Here is a 9,206-nt window from a genome sequence, read left to right on the forward strand (position 1 = left end):
TATTCCCTCCACTCCTCCTGTCGCTGCAACTGCAACTGCTCTATGTCGTGGAGTCTCTCACTAGTATGATGCTGCCATGCTTGGGATGTATCGATGTGTTGGTGCAGCATCTCTTGTATGTTGTCGCTCTGTACCCGCAGCTCGCCTAGCTGCTGGATGATGGCACCGAAACCTCGGGATGAGGCCGTCCGTCTGATGAGATTCGGGGCTCCACTGGAGCTGGAACTGGTGGACCGGCGGCCTAGTGCCTACCGTGCCCACTCCTTAGTGCTGGCATTGTGCCACGACGAACCATCGGCCTCATGTTCATATGAGTGTTGTGGCTTGTTGGGTATTTTAATGATGCGAATTAGATCCGCAAGCACACGGATACCGTCGTGGCTTTCAGCCGTGAGTATTCAAGGGTATCATATCCATAGGGAACGCGTGTGCACTAACTCCTAACTCAGTTGGTCCAAGGACATACCAAGATTAGATGGCAAGGCTGGAGAGGATTCCTGCGGTAGCACTAAAGATGAGTTAAAGGTCGATCTCTCGGGTAAAACTCGCTTCGGGCACCGGCTTACCCCTGAAATGGTCAGGAGACTCCGGCTAACGGCTCTACGCTATATCCAAATGTGGAGGGCTACTAAGGACCAATAGGGCTGTCACCACCTGCGGCCTACCTCATAGACCGTGGGATATAAGGCAAACGAAGGTAACCCTTAGCCTAGACTCCACGTCTATGCTACTGATTACTACTGCAGTCTAACTACGTCTGATAGCCCGTAGCAAACTACAGCACTCTGTATAAATACGGAGCGATGAACTCGCGAGTAAGAGAACTGATCTCACCCATACAAAAGTACTATGAAATACAAGAATCATAAATACTAACTTACTCATACCAGAGGAAGCCAGCATCCGTAGAGGTACAAGTTGGAGAAGAGCGCCGACAGGCCGGTGCCCCTCGGAACTACTCCTCACGCTCCTGCTACTCTAAGCACTAACCTAGGCAGCGCCTTGCCTTTGCAATGGAGCACAAGATCTATATGATGGGGGTGTGTTGAATGGGGTGCTCTCCTCCTCCTTATGTAGCCTCTCCAATGGTGGATCCGCGGTTAGACTTGCGAGGTGGTACTATGCATGTCCGGAATAGATGTAGGGGTGCCATGGGAATATGCAACAGAAAGATGGGCCTGTTTTGGCCCACTAGGGGGTCGGGCGACCCAGGGGGTCGACCAGCCCAAATGGCGCTCCCCTGGGCCTGCCTTCCTCCGGACAACTGATAGGTGGGCCCTGGTATTGATCCTTGGGTGCATCTTGCTTGGGACGCCCATTTCATCTGGTTTGGGGGCCCTTCTTCTAAGTGAAACATAGGTGCAAGATATTCTGTGCATTTCTTCTGTGTTCACTTGTGTTTTCCTCATTTTACAGATGTGGGTGCCTGCAAATGATAATTCACCAAAACTCGTGGAATTCGATTAGTCATAAGCCCTATAACTAAGTTTGGTTATTATTGAACATGAAAAGCTGCAGGAGTTGACGGCTGATTTTAGCACTTAACAGTCGTCAACAACACCCCCACACTTAGCCTTTGCTCGTCCTCAAGTCAAGGAGAAAGGACTAAGTTGGATGCCCCTCCTTGGATGTAACCTGCATACAAGTTATTCCAAACTTCCTCTAGTCCTGTGAACTTTGAAGTGGCTACCATGCTTTCTTAAGTAATTGAATAATGGAATGATGCAGACTTCAGGTTCCTAGCTCTTCCTTCTTAGAAACTTGGATTTTATGTTTTGAAACAAAAGAATAGTCTTGCTCCTCAAATTGTTCTCTTGAATCACTCATTTTGTTTCAGATCCTCACCAAGGCAAAGTTGCTGCCTTCTTTTCTCGTACCATCTGATCAGGCTTATGTGGAGCTTAGGGTGGGAGCAAAGAGGCAAGTTTGCTTTGCTTATATTGTTAAGTCAAAAACAAGATCCAAGCAAAAACGAGTCTTACAATCCGATCAAGAGGTGCAAGTGTGTGGAATATTTTTGGTGGATAGTGTGTGCGGAGGGTGGATGGACTCCTTTGCATGATCCATCTCTCTCCTTATATATATTTTTTTCTTGGACATGGGCTATATTTTTTTTCTTTTTTTTCGACATGTCTTGTGGACATGTGGCATACCTTCTTTGGGTATGCATCTTTTCTCTTTTCTTGGCAGTCTTTTTTTTCATGCCTTTTGGGCATGTGGCGTACCTTCTTTGGGTATGCATCTTTTATTTCTTTTTGTATAGCCCATATCCTTGATGGTAACCTTGGAGAGAGGGTCATGATAGTACTTGGGGTTTTATTTTGTGAGTGGATGGAAATGCTTGCTATCTGTGAGTGGACGTGTACATGATCTTGATCATGAGAGTATGAAAAGTCTCTAACAAGGGTCAAAGAATTTGACAAAACTCAAACAAAGTCAAACTGCATATGAATGTTTGAGCATGAACCTCTAAATTTGGCTTTGGTAGGAATTCATTAATTTTAGGAGACAAGCTATTGATGATTTTTTTTAAAAGAAATCCCAAGTACTTTGCAAGGAAGAGCATGGTTCCGTTCATCCAATCATATCACATTAGTCAATTACTTAGATAGCATGGGGTCCCTATGAAGATATATGTTCACAAGAACTTGAAAGAATGCAAGGAATAAAGAGTATGCAAGTTTATTCATGGAAGCACATGGAGGCACAAGGTGATTGGCAAGGTTCATTGAGTTTAAATTTAGTGATCAACATGCAATTTGTTTAATCTCAAGAGTGAGGGAGTTGAGGGTAGTGTTGTACAAACCATCGTTTGAAGAGGAAGAAGAGGAAGCTGAGGGAAATCAGAGGTGGTTTGGTCAAACCAGAGGTTCAGCCATCCTCCTCTGGATTCCATCTATCCTGATCTTCAGTGTGTTGAACCATCGATGATGTGCAACATATTGGGGGAGAGATCACAAAAGAGTTTGCAATTGGTGATTTTAAGAGATCTCCCCCACACTTATTCTTGTACCAGTTTTTATTCAAAAGAAAAACAAAGGTGGAAACAATAAGGACTCTACTGGTTTTGAACACTGGGGAGTCTAAACTTTATGCAAATAAAAAGAGAGAAGTGCTTGAAGCACCCGATTTTATTTTATTTTTGTTGTTTTTGTAAAGATAATCCGGGCTACCTCCCGGCAGTGCTTGGTTTATGGTCGCAAGCTCGACCATGGGGATTCATCCTGCAGCTGTTAAAGTTGATGAGGTTGCCAGCTTCACCACCATTTATGGATTGATCGTTGTTCAAGCTGCAAGGTTAGTGCACAAATACAACAACGAGCCCTGCATAGATATTATGATAAGAAAAACCAAATACAACCATCCAAAAGGGCGTGAACCCTCAGATGATCGTAAGACTCGCAGCAACTTGGCACAAAAGTTGGATGAGCATGATCTTTGATGAAATTTCATGCTCATGAAGAGAGTGGCCTGATCTCCGAAAAGAAAAACTCGAGAATGTTCATGGCTGCATAGTGAAAGAGGATGTGTAACTCTGTGGACCAAATGAACAATTCGGAGTTCGGTCATAGGGGAAATGAGTTTCTTTCAACTCATCCCCTCCTTAGGTAGGAAGCTACGCATTTCATCAAAGATGAACGTGATGGCAAAGCAATCCATCCTAAGCTTCCAATAGAAGTTCATTTGATAGGAAGGGTGAACATAACTTCTATTGGGCATCAATCAAAATCAAGGATTAAGAAATGAACTTTGATTCACTTTATTTGATTGGCATCGATCGATAATCGAGGATATGAATGTGAATTTATTTTGCTCGATTCGATCGGTAAGGCGTGTGGGTGAATCTCGTAGCCGGATGAGGAACTAAGTCCAGAGAGGATGGCTCTAAAGACTCACCCCACAGGAACGGAAGGTGTGTATGAGGATAACCTTCCAAGGGTAGCGGGGGTAGAGGTAGAGATAAGAAAAGCAAAAAGATACGAGGATACAACGGGTAGCAGGGGCGAAGGTAGAGCTAAAGAAAAAGAAAACAGATTTTTTTTTGTTTTTGAAAAATATATGAGGACCAACTAGGTTCAAAGTCAGAACAGCAATCGTTCCCCGGCAATGGCGCCAAAAAGCTTGTTGGGAATTTTAACGATGCGAATTAGATCCGCAAGTGCACGGATACCGTCGTAGCTTTCACCCGTGACTATTCAAGGGTATCGTATCCACAGGGAACGTGTGTGCACTAACTCCTAACTCAGTTGGTCCAAGGACACACCAAGATTAGGTGGCAAGGCTGGAGAGGATTCCTGCGGTAGCACTAAAGAAGAGTTAAAGGTCGATCTCTCGGGTAAGACTCGCTTCGGGCACCGGCTTACCCCTGAAATGGTCAGGAGACTCCGCCCAACGGCTCTACGCTATATCCAAACGTGGAGGGCTACTAAGGACCAACAGGGCTATCACCACCTGCGGCCTACCTCACAGACCGTGGGATATAAGGCAAACGAAGGTAACCCTTAGCCTAGACTCCATGTCTACGCTACTGATTACTACTGCAATCTAACTACATCTAATATCCCGTAGCAAACTACAGCACTCCGTATAAATACAGAGCGACGAACCCGCGAGTAAGAGAACTGATCTCACCCATACAAAATTACTATGCAATACAAGAATCATAAATACTAACTTACTCATACCAGAGGAAGCCAGCATCCGTAGAGGTACAAGTTGGAGAAGAGCGCCGACAGGCCAGCGCCCTTCCGAACTACTCCTCACGCTCCTGCTACTCTAAGCACTAGCCTAGGCAGCGCCTCGCCTTTGCAATGGAGCACAAGATCTACATGATGGTGGTGTGTTGAATGGGGTGCTTCCCTCCTTCTTATGTAGCCTCTCCAAAGGTGGATCTGCGGTTAGAGTTGCGAGGTGGTACTATGCACGTCCGGAATAGATGTAGGGAGCCGTGGGAATATGCAGCAGAAACATGGGCCTGTTTTGGCCCACTAGGGGGTCGGGCGACCCAGGGGGTCGACCGAGCCCAAATGGCGCTCCCCTGGGCCTGCCTTCCTCTGGACAACTGATAGGTGGGCCTTGGTATTGATCCTTGGGTGCATCTTGCTTGGCACACCCATTTTGTCTGGTTTGGGGGCCCTTCTTCTAAGTGAAACATAGATGCAATATATTCTTTGCATTTGTTCTGTGTTCACTTGTGTTTTCCTCATTTTACAGATGTGGGTGCCTGCAAATGATAATTCACCAAAACTCATGGAATTCGATTAGTCATAAGCCCTATAACTAAGTTAGGTGATTATTGAACATGAAAAGCTGCAGGAGTTGACGGCTGATTTTAGGACTTAACAGCCGTAAACATGGCTGCTGAGGCGGTGGTGTCGGTTCTGCTTCCCTTCTGGTCCTGCTCCTTGTCATCCTGCCAGGCAAACCAGAGGATCTATGCCTACGACCTCCTTCTCGTGGAACGAGAGGGATGGTTAGCGAATGACAATTATACAAATGGAACTCCGCATTGTGCAGTGGAATCTCATTTGTAAAGTCCAAGTAGAAGAAGATCAAAGAGTAATTTGGGCCTTTCTTGAGTGTGTGACCTTGGATCAAGTAAGCCTCGATATACGCACGGTAACCCTCAATGAAAGGAATAAAATTCGTCTCTAAGGCACCGATACGTGTAGCGATACGAGTAATCAAAGAAGTGCACTCAATAGGACCCGTCATCTTGAAATTCGAAAGCCATTGCTTAACCAAAGCTTGCGTAGGGGAGATTTTGATCTTGTTGACCATGGCATAAAGAATGAGCAACTCATCGTTGCACACGGGTCGGACATCATCTCTTGGAAAGAGAGTGATGGTTAACCACTTGTGCATCAACTGAAGAGTTGGATTATGAATGTCGCCGCACCGAGGTGCAAACTTGCCATGGACAACTTGACCCAAAATCTATCCCCAAAATTCATGATGATTAAAACTGCGGCAAGCTTGATCGAGAGAAATTGGCCAATGTTTGTTGAAGTCGAGGTGGCCGGCAAAAGTTTTCCAAGCAACCGAATACTCTTTCCCGAAAAGTCGAAAATAAACCCCGTTTTCCACCTCCCGAAGAGTGCAAAGAAATTGGACGGTGAGGAGTCGAGAACCATACTCCTCAACGGGAACGAAGTTATTCCATCCAATTGCATGCCAAATGTTAGAGAAGTCTTCGTACATACCTATTTTGACGAGGAGATCCGGGTCGAATGCTCGGGTATGGACGAAGATTCGGTTCATGAGGATGGCGTAGCCTTGTCGTTCACAATCATCCCGCAAGTTGAGGTACGGGGCATCTTCCGCATCAATCTCTATGACCTCGGCTTGCGGTTCGGCTTGCATCTCTTCGTATTGTCCTTCTTCCTCGTAGTTCATCGTACTTGGTGTAGGCATAGGTTCGGGTGTGTATGAACTTGAGCCACCCCGAGAATGGGATGAACTTCCACCAGTCATCTTCTTGAATGCGCCAGAGACCTTCCGCCCTAAGCCTTTCATGATGGAACAAAAATACGTGCAACTCAAAACGGGTTACGTTAGTGAAATGAACGTTCTTACCCGCGAGTTGCTCCTTCTTTCTTGCAGCAAAGAAATAAGAGGGAGAGGTCTCTTGAAATCAAATCTTGAGCAAAAATCCGATGAAAACCCGAGAGCAAAGTTTGAGAGATTTTGAGATGGAGTGAATGAAAGTTGAGTGTGAGAGCTCAACACCCACCTCTCGGCCTCTATTTAAAGAGAGAATGGCCGGGCACAACGGCTAGGAGCTGATCACAATGATCACTAGCCATTGGAAAAAGGTGGTAGGGAGCCGTTGTTAGGTGGGGTCGGCCGACCCTAGGGTTCGGCTAGCCCCCCTGTGGGCCCACTGGCTGACAGCCAGGGCCTAGGGGCTCCCTAACGGCTATAGGTTTTGAAATTTTGGGTGCCCGGTCAAACTTTGCTTCAAAAGATGTTCAAAATTATTTTTCGAAGGATTTTCAACCTCCGATATATTTTTGGATTTTTGCAAAAAATAGAAAAGTGCTAGAAAAATCTCTAGCATGCAAGAGTGTTTTGAAAATTCAAATATGCAGTGGGAAAATCGAAAAAGTCGAGAAAAGCAAAATGGTGGAAAATAAATATGGGATACGTACTGATTTATCTTCGGCAAGGGCTCGTCGTTTAGAGTCTGATGAGCGGGACCTTTCTCCTACTTTAGTTACCACTGTTCGGCTCATCCTGGAGAATTGGACGAGGACGAACTTGCGACCTTATGCCACATCTTCTTTGCATGTCTTTTCTATGATCGTGTGGTCGTAGGTTCTTCCGTCTGAGGTTCAGGTGCACCCCAGAGTGGACTTCCGTCGTGACCTTGCTGGATCATGAACTTCTGCTCCTTCCTGTAGAGAAATTTAAAGAATATATTGTCGACCCCGATGCGAAACTGGACTTCTCCAGGTCCAACATCGATCCTAGTCTTCACACTGCTTAGGAAAGGGCGTCCGAGAATAAGATCTAGTCCCAAGTCCCCATCCATGTTGAGGACGACAAAGTCGGTGAGGATGAAACAGTTCCGGATTCATACGTAGATGTTTTCGACTATCCCTTCGGGATGTGGGACTGTGCAATCTGCAACCTGTATGAACATACGAGTCTGGGAAAGAGCAGGATACTGTAATTGTTCAAAGATTACCTTAGGCATGATGTTTATGCTTGACCCAAGGTCGCAGAGAGCCTGTCTATAGGATTGGTCGAAGATGGAACAGCTGATCATGGGCACTCCTAGATCTCCATGTAGTTTTGCTGTCAGCCTGCCCCACTCATTCATCCTTAGGTGCGTGGTTCTTCCTGCATGGTTAGTGCGAGAAGTCTGCCGGGGAAGGTTGCCCCACCCGGTTGACACCATATTTGCAGTTTCAACGGGAGATTCGGGTTGCCCCGGGATCTTCCCGGTCTCAGAGACAGGGGCAGTAGCAGCTATTTGAGCCAGTTGTGTTTCTATCATTTTGTTGAAACTTAGTTGGTTTTTAAGCGCATAAGAAAGAGTTTTAACTTTTGCATTTATAATTTCCAAAATTTTATCATTGGCAGTAAGCTTTTTGTTTAAAGAGTCATTGATTTTTTCTTGGCAAAAAACTAGGCCTCTTAAGGAGGGTTGGTTTGAATTGAAATTTGAGTTGAAATTGTTACCTCCTCCTTGGAATGGTGGGCGTGCTTGACCCCACCCCTGGCCTCCTTGTGGACGGAACCCGGTGTTGTTGTTGTTGTTGATGTAGGCTGCGTCTTCTCGGGTCTCGGGGCAGTCATTCCCCGAGTGTCCACAATCACCACAAACATCGCACATTGAGTATGAGTTCATGGTATGGACTGGAGCAGGCATCTGTTGCCGGTTCCCTTCATCGAGTTTCTTCAGTAGGAGGTCCAGTTTGGCGGTGAGCATGTCAGTCTCCTTTAATGGTATGCATTTCGCATTTGGTTCTGGGCTGGGAACGCTCCACGTTCGAGCCCTAGTTGGAGACCATCTTTTCTATTAAGGCCGTGGCCTTGGCAATTGTAAGGTCCAGATAGGCTCCTCCAGCAGCGGCATCAAGATGGGCTCTAGATGTTGTCGTTAGCCCATTGTAGAAGCATTGGAGCATGAGCCACTCGTCCATCCCATGATGAGGACATGCGAGTATATATTCTTGGAGTCTCTCCCAAGCTTCTAGGATGGATTCCATCCTTGTCTGCTGCAAACTTGAAATTCTTCCACGTAGGACATTTGTTTTGCCCGACGGGAAGAATTTGGCGAGGAGCACCGTGGAACACTTGTCCCACGTGCTGACGGCTTCCTTATTCTGATAAAACCACAGTTTCGCCTTCCCCAGGAGGGAGAAAGGAAACAGACGGAGCCTGATGGTGTCAGCCATAACACCCCGTATGGTTACGGTCTTGCAAAGCTCCAGAAAGTACTGGAGATGGGCGTTGGCATCCTCATTTGGCTTGCCACAGAATGGGCTAGCCTGCACCATGTTTATGAGGCTGGACTTCAACTCAAAGTTCACGTCCCCAACATCAATGTTGGGTCCAGTTGCCACATTGGCAGCAGAGGGGATGGAGAAATCGCAAAGAGTCTTCTCAGCCATGGGTTCGGTGATTGTTGATGGTGCTTGAGAAACTAGTTCGCTTGTCGACTGCGAGAGCGGAGGAGGAACGACACGAGGTCGGAC

At 46.3% G+C, this 9,206-nt stretch overlaps 1 non-coding gene across 1 annotated transcript; it reads left to right on the forward strand.

The window, feature by feature from the left end:
- Positions 1-8,649: 8,649 nt before the first annotated feature.
- On the forward strand, positions 8,650-8,756 carry LOC120686991. Its single transcript, XR_005680497.1, has one exon. It is a non-coding gene; the product is annotated as a small nucleolar RNA R71 (small nucleolar RNA).
- The last annotated feature ends 450 nt before the right edge of the window (positions 8,757-9,206 follow it).

The sequence above is a fragment of the Panicum virgatum genome, chromosome 8N, assembly GCF_016808335.1.
Source record: "Panicum virgatum strain AP13 chromosome 8N, P.virgatum_v5, whole genome shotgun sequence".
Classification (NCBI taxonomy): Eukaryota; Viridiplantae; Streptophyta; class Magnoliopsida; order Poales; family Poaceae; genus Panicum; species Panicum virgatum.